The 16576-nt window shown below is 38.5% G+C and overlaps 1 protein-coding gene across 16 annotated transcripts in view; it reads left to right on the forward strand.

Moving 5' to 3' along the window:
- Window positions 1-16576, forward strand: part of PRKN (parkin RBR E3 ubiquitin protein ligase) — a 1304064-nt gene that overhangs the window by 934321 nt on the left and 353167 nt on the right. The gene's annotated exons all lie outside the window — the stretch shown is intronic.

Genomic DNA, 16576 nt, shown 5'->3' on the forward strand with positions numbered 1-16576 from the left:
TGGGAGCAGCAGCCCAGTCAACTGGAGGCGGACCAGGGCCTGGGCAATGGGGTGACCTCTTTGTCACCCCCTTCTTAAGAAGGAACGGTGTCAACTTTCCTTTGGAACTAGCCAGGCAATTCCCCCTGTTTCTGTAAAAACTTTGTGGGAGACCCTTCCTTCAGTGAACATAGAACTATCATTACTAACCAAATCTCATCTATGTCTAAATGAAAAAGAATTTATATTATTCATATTAAAAAGTGGTACATACCCATTGAATAAAAATACAGCTAAACCCAGAAATAGGACTTGCCTGGCGGTCCAGTGGTTAAGACTCCAAGCTTATGTATACGTTTTAGCTGATTCACTTTGCTGTACCATAGAAACTAACACAACACTGTAAAGCAACTATACTCCAATAAAAAGTTAAAAAAAGAAAAAAAAGACACTGAGCTTCCCTGGTTGGGGGACTAAGATCCTGCATTCCGCGCGTGGCCCAGCCAAAAAAAAAAAGCAGAAATATACATAATCCCACTACCAAGAAAAGGTAACTGGATATTTGCAGATCTTTCAAAGCACTCTAAAGGTTAGGAAGACAACAGAATTAATTCTGTTGAGTCTTCCAGCCCTGCAATTCTCTGATTCAAATTCTCTTTGCCTTTTGTGATCTGCTACATTGGATTCTGTGTTACCATTGGCAACGTCCTCATATCAGTGAATGACAGGTCTCGGAGCTACTCCACCTCCAAGAAGGCAAAACTATAAAAACATCTAATGTGCGTATTTTCATAACAGGGACCCAGTAATGTGACTGAGCAGATATGTGGCTGCTTATAACTGTGGCATTAAAACCTTCAGCCTCATTAAGGGCCTGGAATGTCATCATCTGTGGTTACTAAGGGTTCTGTGAAGGAACGGGAACGAATAAAGTTAGGCACTAAGGGTGTTGTATTTGAAAGACATGAGGGCACATGGAAATTTACTCTACTGTGGGGATTTACCAAACCTGCAAACACCAGTTTCAAAGATGGAAACACTGATATGTCTTTGGAGTCACCGCTGAAAACCAACAGGGCATCTGTCTTGCTTCTGTACTGGGAATAATAACAGAAGTGCTCACTGCCTACATTTTTTCATAATGTGCTCACTTATCTATGTGTTTCTTTGAGAAATATTTCGTAGGTGTGAGCTAAGTGAGGAGGTTGCCTTTATTTTTCGCTTCTCTGTGTTTGGAGTCTAACCTTACATTACCTTGATTTTCGACGTTGAAAATGGAGTCTGTGGACGCTCCTCCACTTCTGAAAGTCTCCAGGCGATGGCTGGGCTCTCTTTACCCACGTCTCCTCAGAATCTGTGATTCACCAAGGCCACAGTTGCTGGTCTCCTGTTGCTAAAATCAGACCTCAGTATATTCTGCTCTGGGCAAGCCACAGGTGGATCATTGTATCACAAACCTGGTCTCTCCTTTTAAAAGCAAAGTAAATATGAACAAACAAGTGTGAGCAGAATAGTGATGAACAGGGAGGCCCTAAGAAGAATAACTGAAGAAATTTGTAAGTTTAGCCTGGAGAAGAGTAGATATGGTGGAAGCTTGCAAAGAAGGCATGGAGTTCATCTGTGTCGTTTCTTTGGGAAGAACTTGGATCCATATGGAAATAAATGTAATAAGGAACAGATTTATATTCAAAATAAGAACAAATCTTAGAATTAGTCCTGTTATCGATCCTTCCTTTGGCTCTTTCCCTACCCAGTTATTGTTCGCATCAGTAAGGTGAAGTAGTCTTTTGCATTTGTAGCAGCAAGTAGAAACTTTCATCGTTGGCCGGGAAATGGAGGAGAGCTCATGCTCTGAAAGCACCTTCTCCCCATTACAAGGGGAGGCAAGGTTTTTATAGAAAAAGGTGAAGGAGGTTATTGGGAGGGTGTCTTTTGCATTCCTGATTTGTGGAATTGGGAGGCGATTTCCTGGAATGGGGTCTGCACCTCCTTTCTGCCCTTTTACGGTCCTTTGGGGTTTGGGTCAGAAGCAGATCAAACCAACACGGTGCTGTCTGGCAGGGATTTTACCATTAAAATGATATGATTATGAGCTGTAGAGTGACCTTTGTCCCAGTTTTGAAGTCCAGCCAGTTTATACCAGTTTCTTGTGGTTAAGTCTTCTTGTTCCTGTCATATAAACACATCTAGAAGATTCAGTCAGTTTTGGTTTTCTGCAAATTTGCCCAGAGGGTGGTTTTTATCAGAAATGGGGGTGCAGGCTTCCTTGCCTAAGGCAGGTGTACTTGTGTTTTATAGAGACGGTTTAGGTGTGGCTTAGGGACCCTGGGGTGGCTCTGCTAGGTAACAGTATTACTGAAAATAGGATGGGACTTCTAGGGAAATTGTAAGCCCTCAGTCATTGGAAGGTTCTTTGAGAATCTGAATGGATACATTTCAGAAATACCGTAGAATGGTTTTCTTTTTTTTTTTTTGATTGGCTTTTTAAAAAAAATAAATTTATTTATTTATTTATTTTTGGCTACGTTGGGTCTTCATTGCTGCGTGCGGGCTTTCTCTAGTTGCGGCAAGCAGGGGCTACTCTTTGTTGCCGTGCGCGGGCTTCTCATTGTGGTGGCTTCTCTTGTTGCGGAGCGTGGGCTCTAGGCGCCCATCACATCATCATTGGGTAAAACCTCATATTCTCAAGGAAGTTAAACACCTTCTTATTTCCACATATGATGATATGTCCTCTTTTGATATGTCCTCTACCATATATATATATATATAATAGAGAGAGACGGAGATAGAGACAGGTGATTTGACTTCCTTCCCCTGTGTCTCTCTGTGTCCCAAAAGATAGGTTTTTCAATTTCTTATCTTGTTTGTCTTTTAGACAATGGCAGTTAGAAATATTCTTTCTCCATATCTACTGCTGGATGAAATAAATGCCAGAAAGAAAGAAAGAGAGAGAAAGAGAAAGAAAGAGAGAGATTATCTCTGTAGCCATGGAAAGCAAGAAAATGTCCTATTTCTTGCTCTGACTCATGTGGATGGAGATAGGTGGTCAGCAGCTAGCTTCGGCCTCTTGGCAGACTTGCCTAGAAGAGTTACATAGAAGTGGAGTATGATTAGGACCATAACAGAAGCCTGTATGATAAGTTGTTCTAGGGATGTTTAAATTCTCATAGGACAGTGAACTGTCAATGCAGGCACATGCAGGCACATGCGTGCGCACACACACACACAGACACACACACACACACCCCATGTTCTTAGCTTGACAGAGAGGACATCAAGCAAAAGAGGCAACAATATATAGCTATTGTTTTATTTTTAAAGGTGAGATGGGATTAGCTAGGTTTTTTTAAGTGATGAAGGAATTGAACAATTGGTGAAATTTCATGGGGGAGTATTTCCTTTCTTTCAGGTGTTTGATTTGAATCATCTCAATACCTGTCATCTTTAGTGTAAAATATATGCAAACACCAGTCTTCTGAACTGGGTTGCACTTAATCCTGGGAGCCATTTAATCAGCAGTCCACCCAGAAAGCTAATTGAAATCTAATAACCTCCACAAAGTATTGACTGCTTAGTAAGAATGATAATTTTACTTGGAAGGGATAACTTTTCTAATATATTTGCTTTTCCACAAAATTATTTATGTTGCACTTTATCCCAGAGAAATTTAAAGGTATCTTGGTAATTTTTGGTTTTTAGAGTTGATTTTTATTCATCCTTAAACTTTATCTTAGATATTTTACATAGAGAATTCATGTAAAAGGCTTAATACTTAATGCATGGAAATCCTGAGTGATTTTAGAAGAAAATTTGACTTTTAATGGAGACAGCAAATCAAATACAATAAATTAAAAGAAATAACCAGGGAAGTGTTTGGCTTCTGAAGTTAAGGATTTTATAGTCTTTACTCTTCATTCAAATTACTGAGTCTTGTGATTTAATATTAATCAAACTAAATGCATGCCTTATTGACCCAAGGTGCTCCTTTTAAAATACAGCATTTGTACACTTAGAGCAAAGATTAGAATTTTACCCCCAAGGCTTAATTTAGTAAAAAAGTTCCCAGTCGGAGCCTTAGTTCTCATCTTGGTATATTAGGAGGTAAGTATTTTGAGGGAGAAACCAAGAATGTTTGTATATACTTTTTCTCTAAACAACAGAGTTTCCATGCACATACAGTTAAAATTAATTCAAATAACTGATTCTAATAAGTTTACTTTAGAGCAGAAATAAATATATGCTGGCTGACAACTTGAATGCCAGTTATTTTTATTTAAAATAGTTAAAATTATGTCTCCAGTTAAGGTGAGAAACTAAATTATTCTCAGAAAGCCAGGGTATACACCTTGTAGTAGTAGCAGAGATTACCTTTTCCAAGAGCATTTGGATTACTATTTTATTTTTAAAACATATTATTAGCTCTTGGAATGTTGTTTTATAAAGGCCACTTTATCCCTGCCTCAACCTTTTTTTTTTTTTTAATTTTAATTTTTTTTATTTTTTGGCCACACAACTCGACTTGTGGGATCTTAGTTCCCCGATCAGGGATCGAACCTGGGCCCTCGGCAGTGAAAATGCCACGTCCTAACCACTGGATGGCCGGGGAATTCTCTGCCTCAGTCTTTAGAAATGAGATGTCCAATAGTGTAGCCACTAGTCGTATTTAGCTATTTAAATTTAAATGCAAATTAATTAATTAAAATTAAATAAAATTTAGAAGTCCCATTTCCAGTGTTCAGGGGCCACACGTGGCTAGCAGCTGCTGTGTGGGACAGCGCAGATGTGCAGCATCTGCTCCATCACGACTGGACTTCACTTAGAGCTTCCATCGTCCAGCCCTGCCCTTGGCCTTTCCAGAAGGGCAGCATCCTTGATAGTTGTGTGGGTTCCGTGGACTCCAGTACTTATGAGCAGACTTAATTTTCCCTTTTATAATGAAATTGATATCTGCCTAACACAGTTCTAACGGTTAAATGAGATAATTCATGGCTTAAAATCTAAAGCATAGGAAGAGCTCTTTGGACACTAGCTATTACTGTTATTACAATTGTTTGTAAAACTTAGTATTTGTTGAAAGAATGGTTCTTGGTGCAATTTGACAAGTCCAGAAACACCCCCTGCCCCAATACACACAGAGTCTTCCAACTTCCTGTTACTTTTTTTTATTCTAAAAAATAAATATTCAACAAAACTAAGTAATTGAGGCATATATAAAATGAAAAAAATTTGTGATATTTTGAATATCTAATTCATTTTAAAGTTACATAATTCCATTAAAGAAAAATATAAAAATGCTAGATAGGAATTATAAAATAAATGGCCTTCTTCCCCTCCCTCTCCCATCAGACACAGTCATTTTAAAGTTTTTTTTTTTTAATTTATAAGCTAAAACACAGCTTGTGTATGCTCTAAGTAAAATTTCATATTCTGTTCCTTTCACTAAACCATTCTATTATTAGAATTGTTCTACATTATTAGGAAAAATCATTTACTCATTTATAGCTAGAAACAGACACTTTTTTGACAAATGCTAGGCACAATTCTAGACACTTTAAAAATATTATATCATTGTATGAAGGCAAAATATTCCAGAAATGAAATATATGGTATTTACTTAACCATTTTTTGTTTATGAATATTTAGATTATTTTTAGACTTTTCTAGGTAGAGCATTATTCTTAAAGAACTTCTAATCTACAATTGTAAGAGTAAGTAGCCAGCAGAGTCCTTTCTGATTTATTGTCAGTTTGAATCCAGTAGGAAGAGTGCTTACTGGGATAAAACAAAGCAGCAGCCTGTGACAAAGACATAAATAAAAAAGACCCATCCATTGTCCTATTGCAGAGTAATTAGATCACTGAAATTGGGATTCTGATTTCACAAAAGAGAAAAAATATCTGTTAAAATCCAAAATCACCTATAAATATATAGTTGAATCATATTATATATACAAATCTCTAATCCACTAATATTTCAGCAATACTACTAAGAACAGTGAATTTTTAATGCTAATCAAATTACTGCTGTTCAAAGCATGACATTTTAAAACACCTGTTTAGTATATTTGTTATGTTGAAAATGTAAAAATAACACTTTAATGTAGAGCATCTACAAGCCATCCGTATGCCTGGGTGTCCATATGGTATTATAAATTTTAAAAAGCATTCCTTTCCTATTGGAGAAAGAGATTTTTCATCAGCTCCCGAGAGACCACTTATTTAGTGACTATTGTTCTTTCACCTTACCATACAGACAGTTCCTTAATGCACAAATATGGTATACTCTATTGATTGTAGCAGCCACAACCCACTCAGAATTAATCTCCATCTTTCTCTTATGAGCATACACATTAAGCTTAACCACCTTCCATTTTACTGCTAACATTAAAATATGTAAATGACAAGTAACCACATTTCCAAGGGTTCTTGTTTAAGTAGGTAGTATAGCATCCCACTGAAATTAACCACAATATTGAAGTCGATATTTTTTAGACCTAAACTAACTATTATTGCTTTGTAGCTACCAGAGACATCTATAAGACTAACAAGTAAACATGAAAAGTTTAAAGGTTTATGAGAAATATATGCTAACCATGGTTTGGAGAGTTAAAATTTCTATAATTTTTCACTATAGCTTTTCTAAAGATATAGTTTCCTAATTATTGTGAAATAACATTTAAAACTTTTCTCTTTCTGTCTGATTTAATATTTCTTTAACGTATAAGAATAGAATAAATGAGCCACCTGGAATACTACAAGTATAGATTAGAATGCTCCTTTTTCTCCACGTGTCTTTCTTTTGTCGATTTCTTCCTATGTGCCTGTCTAGTCCTTGAACAGATGAATAGGGCAGCCTTGCTGCAATTGAGAAGCACGTGGCAGCTCAAGGAGGCTTCACTGTGTGACTAAGAAGCATTTTGAGAGGAATGAATCCAGGGTTGATGGGAGCACCTTGGTGGGCATGTGACCCTCTGAGGCCAGTCAGTGATAGTGACCTCAAAGAGGAGACTCCTGAGCTAAGTCCTGAAAGAACAGGATCCTGCAGGGCAAAGGAAGGGCGGAGAGAAGGGCCGGGGAGCTGCAGATTGGTCCATTGGCTGAAGTCCAGAGAAGGAGGCGGCACTCTTGCAGAGATGCAGGGGTTGAGCGGAATCAGGCCAGGCTCGCAGGCTTGCATAACAGCCAGGTGAATTTAGGTACCATCCTTTAGGCTCTGAGAAGGCTTCAGAATGCGTGCAGCAGAGGCTTCATCTAATGATCTGATTTGCACGATAGGAAAGCAGTCTGGAGAATGGCCCTGAGGTGTGCTGTGAGTGATGATCCTTCATCCCCAATGACACACTTCCATCCCACGTCCATTCCACGGAGACTATGTTCTGGGCCAGGAAACTCATGAGAATTCAGAAATCGAAGACTGCTTTGGCGGCTCAGCGGTCCTCACAGAAACATTTGAACTCAGGAGTTTCAATGTTGTAAAGCAAAGACTGAGGAAGGATGATACTGTACTACCATGATGGACCAGGGGAGCTTCTTGAGATGGAAAAAGCCCTTCCTAATAGCCCTCAAATGACCTCACGAAAGCCATTTTATCATCCAATTAAAGATTAACACATTAAGAAAGGGTGATTGAAAATGGGTAGACTTGATGGGTAGAATTGAGGATGTGGGGACAGAGAGGAAGAGGAAAGTGTACCAGCAGTTTATGGAACGTCGAAGATTCACATTATTTAGTACCTAGGGTAGAGGTGGGGCTTCTGGAGACAAGGCTAGAATGGCTGTTGGGTTGGTTCCATCCCAGGGAGGGTACAAGGAACATATAATTTGGTGATCAGTGAAGAGCCATTGAAGAGTTTTAAGCAAGATGATGGCATGGCTGGGACTGTGCATTAACACTGGCAATGTGAATCTGGCAATGGAGTAGAAGCCTAGCAGGTTCAATGTCCTGGGGCAGGCACCAGTATGGCAGCAGGAGAAAAGCAAAAGGAAATGGGATAAGTGAGAGAAGGACCGTTTACAGCATCTAAACGTCATCCTGGCAAAGTAGAAGAGTTAGGGACGCCTGTCTTGCTGGAACTTTACTTCTATTCAGTGAAGCCTATAAAGTAAATACTTTTATTCCCATTTTACAGATTAGAAAACTAAAGAGATATGTAATTATTATGCATTGAGTACCCATCATTTATTTTTAGAAAACTTAAAATATTTATCTCTTTAATCTACACAGTAAGCCTTTGAGGCTGATGTTGGAATCCTGTGTACAGTTGAGGTTCTGGGGCTCACACAGGTTAAACAGCCACGCAGATGTATCTGACTCCAAATCCCACAGTCTTCCACTCCTGGTGGATTCCATCCTTGGCTTCATGCCATCATTCCCTGAGGAGCTTGTAAGAACTGCCAAGGCCTGGATCCAACCACGGACTTAAAGCAGAATATTTGGGATGGAACCCAGACATCCACATTTTTAAAAAGTCTCCCATTGAGTCTGAAGCACATCCTGGCCTGAGAAACACCACAGTGCTGAGCGACCTGGGCCATCCTCTTAGTACCTGAGCGAATGTGAGGCATGATGGAGAAGGAAGAATCAGAGATAATTGCAAAGTCTGAGGCCTGGGTGATAGGGAGAATCTTTTGGGCACAGACAGGGGGCCCGAATCAGGGGAGGTGAGGCCACAGGACCGGTCAGAAAGGATTGTATGAGGCACACTGGCTTGGGTGTGCTACTATGTAGACGCAGGTAGCTGGTCGTCAGGCAGTTATAACCTAGGTTGGAAACTGAATGTCCTGGGATGTGCAGATTTCCTGCTCATAGTTGACTGTTAATGCCCCTGATGTGGATGAGACCTAAGAGGACATGACTATAAAAAGGCTGAGAAGGGAATCCCAGGGTAATAGAACTCATGGATAAAGTAAAAAAGAGAAGCCAGGAAAAATCATTTTCACAGGGAGTGCTTAAAATATAAAGGTGAGGTCTATTCACCTTTGATGAATAGATTATTCTGGGAAAATAACAGAGAATTATTCCCAGTTAACTGTTGCAGTAACTTACAGTTAAGCAAGTAAAAGGGTTGTGGCACCACTGATTTGGCACTACTCCCATGGTGGGCCTTAGCCTATGCAACTTATCAAATATATATTTCCCCCGCACAAAACATATACCCATATTTCGCACTGGCAACCACATGAAGTTCCTGAACAACTGATATTCAAGGTTCCCATAGTTTCTTTGGGATATATTCTGTTTGTAAATGAAGGTATTTCTGTTCCCATAATATGTTTGAGAAGTGGAATAAACACGATGACTTGAAATATATCTTGGAATGCTGGCTTTTGAATTGAAGCATGTTCATGCAGCAACCATCATCATTGTAATTACCTTGGATAAAAATTTAAGACATATTTTGTGCATACAGATCACATTGATCAATAGTAGTTAATGCATACCACTAATTATCAGGGGTTACTTAAGATATAGTTCAATGATTTATAAGTTTATAATAGGTTAAAAAGAAGAAAAACTGTGGATGGTGTAACTAGGGGGGATCGTGTCTTATGGCTATTCTTTAATTTATTTGAAAAGGTTATAACCTTTAAATAAAATGTTTGCCAGCAATCCACAGCTTAAGTGTAAAAAACCCAGCAAGTTTATTTTTGTGTTTTATTTATTCCAAGATATTTGGAGAACTAAAGTATAAGGACATCACGTCCCAATTGCCTGCAAATGGCAGGGGCTGCAAATAACGGAAACTGTTTCAAACTTGAAAAAGACAGACGTCTCTACTTGAGACTGAATAATGCTACAGTTTAATCCACAGGAAGACCTCTTCCCTGCACAGAGAGCAAATTGTAGGGACAGTTAGAATATCAAGAAGAGTTTGCCGTGACACTTTTCTACTTTGATTACTTCAGTTCCTGTCACCTCTCTTAACCATTTAGAGATCAACATGTACCCCTACAAGAATGATAGAACTGTACAAGATTTACATAATAAATCTCAAGAGTTTTTCCCCCCAAATCTTTAAAAGGAAAATAGTCTTACTTTGATATGCTGTGTCCATACAGACAAACAAAACAAACTGCCACGCAGTCGGCTACTGCACACTCATCATGTAACCAACCTCCATCATTTGGAATGTTACCTTGTTAGAATTTATTCGGGAGGTCCCAAATTAGATGAGATTTCCGTTTGATCTTTGCTTGGATAAGGTACACTAATGCCAACTTTGAGAAAACCACATGTATTTGGCAATTTTAATTTCAAAATGTCCTTACCCTAAAACCCTACGGGGAAGTATTTCTTAGGACCAAAATATCCTCTTTTGGTACAAATGCTCAATAAGAGAGTTGATCACACGTTTTGAATTTTTTATATTATACTCAAGGGCAGTAAATGAATGTTTGGTTTGGTTTTAGTCAGAGACATCCTTAAATTTTCTCCAGGTAAATGGAGAACTAGTAGACTCTAACAGTCAAATCCATTACTCTTCTTGTATCAAGTCCCCAGCCAGATCAGATCAAGGTAACTTATACCCTACAGGAATACTGGCAAGTTAACAGGTAAGTATAATTCAGTGGGACAAATGCTGGTAGGAAAAGTTCAGGGGTCGTATGTCAGAGTCACTTAAGGGAAACCTTGATGGGAGAAATACTTTCCCAAGAAAATAACTTGCAACTGAGACCCAAAGGATGTATAGGAATTAGCCAGGGGGAAAGAGGGTAGAAAAAAAGTTTTTCAGAAATAGAGAATTTCTAATAAAAAGATCCAGATATCTAAAGCGGAATATGATGCATTGATGGAATTCAGAAGAGTTAGTATAGCTGGGCATTGGCGTGCAGGGGAGAGCTGGGAAGGTGAACAGGAGCTGAACCCGTGCTGTAATTACAAAAGAAGATGGAAAAAAATGTTGACAGGCCATACAAAACGTGGGGTCTTAGTGATGAGATCAGCAATGACTTGGGAGCTTGTAATGCCAAAACGGATGGAAACCAAAGGAAGAGAAGGCAGGCCATGGAAGACTAGAAAGACCCGTGACTGCAGACCTCTCAGGCAAAGCAATATGGTGTCCACCCAGTAACAGCTTCTAAAGCTTTCCAACTAATTCAAAATTGTAGATAATGGAGAAGTAAAATTGAGAGATGGTGTAATTTTGAAACAACTTTATTGAGGTAACTGCACATATTAAAAGTATACAATCTGATAAGTTTTGACATATGTACACACCTGTGAAACCACCATCACAGTCAAGATAATGAACACCTCCATCACCTCCACCTGTTTCCTTATTCCCCTCTGTAATCCCTTTCTCCTGTGCTTCTCTCCCTTCCCATGGCTGCAGGCAACCACTGATGTTTTCTGTTAATATAGATTACTTTGCACTTCCTAAAATTTTATGTAATGGCATTACATAGCACATATATTTTTTGCCTGGCTTCTTACACTCGGCATAATTATATTGATGTATATGTTGCTGGCATAATTATTAAGGTTATCCATGTTGTAACATGCGTCAATAGTTCATTCCTTTTTATTCATCCCATTGTATAGATAGATCACAGTCTGTTATCCATTTACCTGTTGGTGGACATTTGGGTCATTCCCTGTTTGGGGCTATTAAAAATAAAACTATTATAAGTATTCATGTATAAGTCTTTAGGAATATATGCTTTAATATATATCGGGTAAATACTTAGGAATGTTATAGCTAGGTATTATGTTAAATATATGTTTAACTTTTTAAGAAACTGCCAAAATGTTTTTCAAACTCAGTTGTACCATTTTACATTATCATCAGCAGTATATGAGATGCCAGTTCCTCTACATCTTTGTCAACAGTATGGTCAATGTTTTAAATTTTAGCTATTCTAACAGGTGTGTGGCAGTACCCATTGTATTTTTAATTTGCATTTCCCTAATGACTGATGATGGTAAGCATCTTTTCATGTGCTTATTTTCTATCTTTATATCTTCTCTGATAAAAGTATCCATTCAAATCTTTGGCATTTTTAATAGCACTGTTTTATTATTGAGTTTTGAGTTATTTCTACATTCTGGTTACATGTTCTTTATTAGATTTATAAAAATATTTTCTCTCAGTGTGTAGCTTGTCTTTTTAGTTTTCTAAAGTGTCTTTCTGAGAGAAGCCATTTTAAATCTGATGAAGTGCAATTCATTAATTTGTCCTTTTATTTTTTATTTATTTATTTTTGGCTGCATTGGGTCTTTGTTGCTGCGCACGGGCTTTCTCTAGTTGCGGCGAGCGGGGGCTACTCTTCATTGCGGTGCACGGGCTTCTCATTGCAGTGGCTTCTCTTGTTGCGGAGCACGGGCTGTAGGCATGCAGGCTTCAGTAGTTGTGGTGCACAGGCTTAGTTGCTCCGCGGCATGTGGAATCTTCTCGGACCAGGGCTCGAACCCATGTGGCCTGCATTGGCAGGCAGATTTTTAACCACTGCGCCACCAGGGAAGTCCCAGTTTGTTCTTTTATTGTGGATTATGCTTTCGGTGTTATAGCTAAGAAATCTTTCCCTAAGCCAAGATCACAGAGTTTTTCTCTACTTTTTTCCTTTTAGAAGTTTTATAAGTTAGAGTTTTATGTTTAGGTCTATTACCTCTTTTGTGCTAATTGGTATGGATCAAAGTTTATTTGCATATGGATATCAAATTATTCGAGCACCATTTGTTGAATAGACTATTCTTTCTCAACTGTATTGCCTTAGTACCTTTGTCAAAAAGCAGTTTGCCACACATGTGAGTGTCTATTTGTGAAGTTTCTATCTTATTTCATTGATCTCTTTTGTCTATCCTTGCACCAAAACGACATTGTTTTGATAACTGTGGCTTTATAGCAAATCCTGAAGGCAGAAGTGTTTGTCATCCAAATTTGTCCTTTTATTAAAATATTTTACCTATTCTTGATACTTTGCATTTTCATATAAACTTTAGAATCAACTGTCAATTTCTCCAACAAAAAAAAAAAAAAAAAAAAGTCAGTGGGGATTTTGATTGGGATCACATTGAACCCATAGATCAATTGGGGGAAAATTGACATCCTCACAATATCAAGTCTCCTTACCCACCTAAAAGGTATATTATTCCATTTATTAAGATATTCTTTGTTATCATAGTAATATTTTTTTTAATTTATTTATTTATTTTTGGCTGTGTTGGGTCTTCGTTTCTGTGCGAGGGCTTTCAGTAGTTGCGGCGAGCGGGGGCCACTCTTCATCGCGGTGCGCGGGCCTCTCACTGTCGCGGCCTCTCTTGTTGCGGAGCACAGGCTCCAGACGCGCAGGCTCAGTAATTGTGGCTCACGGGCCCAGTTGCTCCGCGGCATGTGGGATCTTCCCAGACCAGGGCTTGAACCCATGTCCCCTGCATTGGCAGGCAGATTCTCAACCACTGCGCCACCAGGGAAGCCCTATCATAGTAATATTTTAATGTCTTTGTTGAATTCTAATGTGTCACTTATGGCTTAATTTATAATGGATTGTGTTTTCCTGCTTGTTTACATGCCTGGTAATCTTTGATTGGATGCCAGACATTGTTAATTTTAAGATATTTTTGTATTTCTATAAATATCCTTGAGGTTTTTTTCCCTGGAATACCATTCATTTATTTAGAAATAGTTCGATCCTGTCACGTCTTGCTTTTACGATTTGTTAGGTGGGTCCTGGGTAGTTGCTCAGTCTAAGGTCAGTTATCCCCCACTACTAGAGTTGTTCCAGTCTGGATGGTGGAAACGGGCACTATTCCTGACCCACTGTGAATATCAGGCACTATTCCCTTATCCTTTTGAATGGCTCTTTTCTTTGGTAGTTTGCTCACATGCATGTGCTGGTCAGTACACGGTTGAATACCCAAGGGGACTCTCAAGGGTTCTCTCTCAAAGTAGTTCTCCCCTCACTGGAACTCCATTCTGTGAACTCTAGCCTCCTGGTTCTCCCCAAACTTTCAGCTCCATCTCCTTGATTCAAGGAGTCATCTGGCTTCCACATGGATTTCCCCTTCCTGAGTTTCATCCTTGAAACTCTCAAGGCAGCCAGCTCAGGCACCAGTAGGACTCATCTAATTGCGGAACATCTCTCAGGGATCACTACCTTACATTACTTGAAATATAGTGTCTTGAAAATCAATTTTTTAAATTTATTTTGTCTGTTTGGTTTTTTTCAGGAGGGAGGTTATATCTGGTCCCTGTTACCTCCTCTTGACCAGGAGCAGAAGTCTGAGAGCATATAATTTAATTAAAGTAGTAGACATGAATAACATTGATAGCCACAGAAGTAGACCACTGGAAAGAGTCAGGCCTATGAAGGGAGCGTTATGACAATCCCAAAGAGACATCAGCAAGACTAGAAAGTTTCAAAGGTCTTTATCCTTGCTCTTCCTTAACCTTTCTGCTCGGTTGGGCATAATTGAACACTGTATTCTCCTCTAGTTTCTGATTTGAATTAAAAAATATTTTTAAGAAGTAGTGTTCAAATTCATGAAGGATGTAAAATGGCTTGATAAGAAAAATTGGAGATTTGGAGGAAACTTCCTTTCAGGGGATTTTTGCTACAGTGTTGAAGAGCACAGTTTTTGGAGCTGGAAGGACCCTCCTCATTTGACATTTTTTCCTAATTACTCATTTAACTAGCTCTTACTCTTTCCTGGAAGCTGGTCCCTGAATTTACCCAAGTAACAAGTCAGTCCCAATTCTGACTTCAGGGAAAGTTCAGTTACCTCCAAGCTCTATTACTTCCTAGCACTGTGGCATTGTCAAGTTGCTCAACCTATGTAAGCCTCTGGTACTTTTTCAGTAAAGTAGGTATAATCATAAGAGCTTCACAGAGTTGTTGTGAGAGCTAAATGGGGTACTGAAATAAAATGATTAACACACTGTCTATCATACAGTAAATGCTCAATATAAAAAATATACCATATCCCTAAACTGGGATGCATTCTACCAACTATGCTCTCTTAGACAACTTTAGTTGCCAGTCATCCTCAATAAACACTTGTTTCAATAGATCAATAATGATCTTTGTTTGACTTGTATAGTATTTTTACGTGTTTGTTATTTAATCCCTTGAAAAATTTCAAATTTGTTGGTATATAAGACCCACTGTACTATTAGACCCTTCTCTGTACACATACTTGCATTTGGTGTGATTTTTTGCATGTTGCTCTGAAATTTTAAATATGTAGATCTTTAAACGTACATTTGAAACTTAGGACATTCTCTTTTTTAATTTTTTTTTAAATTGAAGTATTGTCTATTTACAATGTTGTGTTAGTTTCAGGTATATAGCACAGTGATTCAGATGTATATTGTTTTTCAGATCCTTTTCCCTTATAGGTTATTACAAAATATTGTGTATACTTCCCCATGCTATACAGTAGGTCCTTGCTTGTTATCTGTCTTATATACAAGGACATTCTTATTTTAATTGATTCACTTAATTAATTCAATTGTGATTAATTTAATTTGATTTAATTAGTCTCACACTAGAAGCTTTGGTTGGATTTTGACCTATGTTAATATGTTTTGTAATGAATCATGTGCCTTGCTAAAGTGCTGGGCATGGAATTATAGCCTAAGAGATGAACAGGAATACTTGGGACATTCTATAAGGGTAGTTGTTAGTGGGGAATGAATCTATAACTGTAGAATCTGAGGGGGGGAACTAATAAAAATGAAAAATAAAAATGTGAAATAGTCTATATAAACACAGACCCTGACATGGAAAATTGTTCTACAATTAGAAAATTCCAGAGATTGATTTTCAATAATTATTCCCGCTTGCTGTTTAATTAAAGTGTGTTCTCAATTTAAAGGTCATGGTGGATTGAGTTTTTCTAGATGATGGTCAGTGAGACTGTGTTTGGAAACAGCTATTGAACCTACCTATGGCTTAAAAGATTAGGGAAGAGAGAGAGGAAAATGTTATAATCCTGCTACTCCGTCCTGGGGAGGTGAAGTATATTTCACTTACTGCCAGTGAAGAAGAGCAAGTTAGCCAAAAACAAAGGTAAAGGGTGTTGAGACTGGAGAAAGATTGGTCAAGTTTAGATTTGCAATATTTTATTGTGGGAGACCACATTCTATAGGGATGGTGGGAGCACAGCTGTGTAGAGAAAGAAGTGCATCCAGCTTTTCACAAAAAGCCCAGAATTAACAGCAATATTATAATGTGTGCATTCTATATCATTGGCTTTCCTTCTGTACCAGAGGTGGGAGGTTACAAACATCAGCTCTTACAATTCCACTGCATTAGAAGGTGAGCTTCAGGAAACCTAAAGCTTTCTGATTCCTAAACATTCAGGTGAGGTGCCATACCAGTTGGAGAACTGCTCATAGTTTCCAAATTTCAAATACTGCATTGTGATTCACTCATACGTTGTTACTTAGGAACTAATAGGCTATTTGATACTGAGCCACATAAAGGGAGAGCGCAGGATCCCTTAAGATTTTGTGTAGTTTAGGTAGTCCTGAGCTGCAGCCAGATCCACTTTCATACTGAGAACAGGGAAACTGCATCGTGTGCCCTTGAACACTGGCTTCATGCTTGCCATTCCAGGCACGCACCGTTTCGATGTCAGAATGTGGGGTTGACATGTT

This window comes from Balaenoptera borealis, assembly GCF_965194805.1.
Source record: "Balaenoptera borealis genome assembly, chromosome: 9".
Taxonomy (NCBI): Eukaryota; Metazoa; Chordata; class Mammalia; order Artiodactyla; family Balaenopteridae; genus Balaenoptera; species Balaenoptera borealis.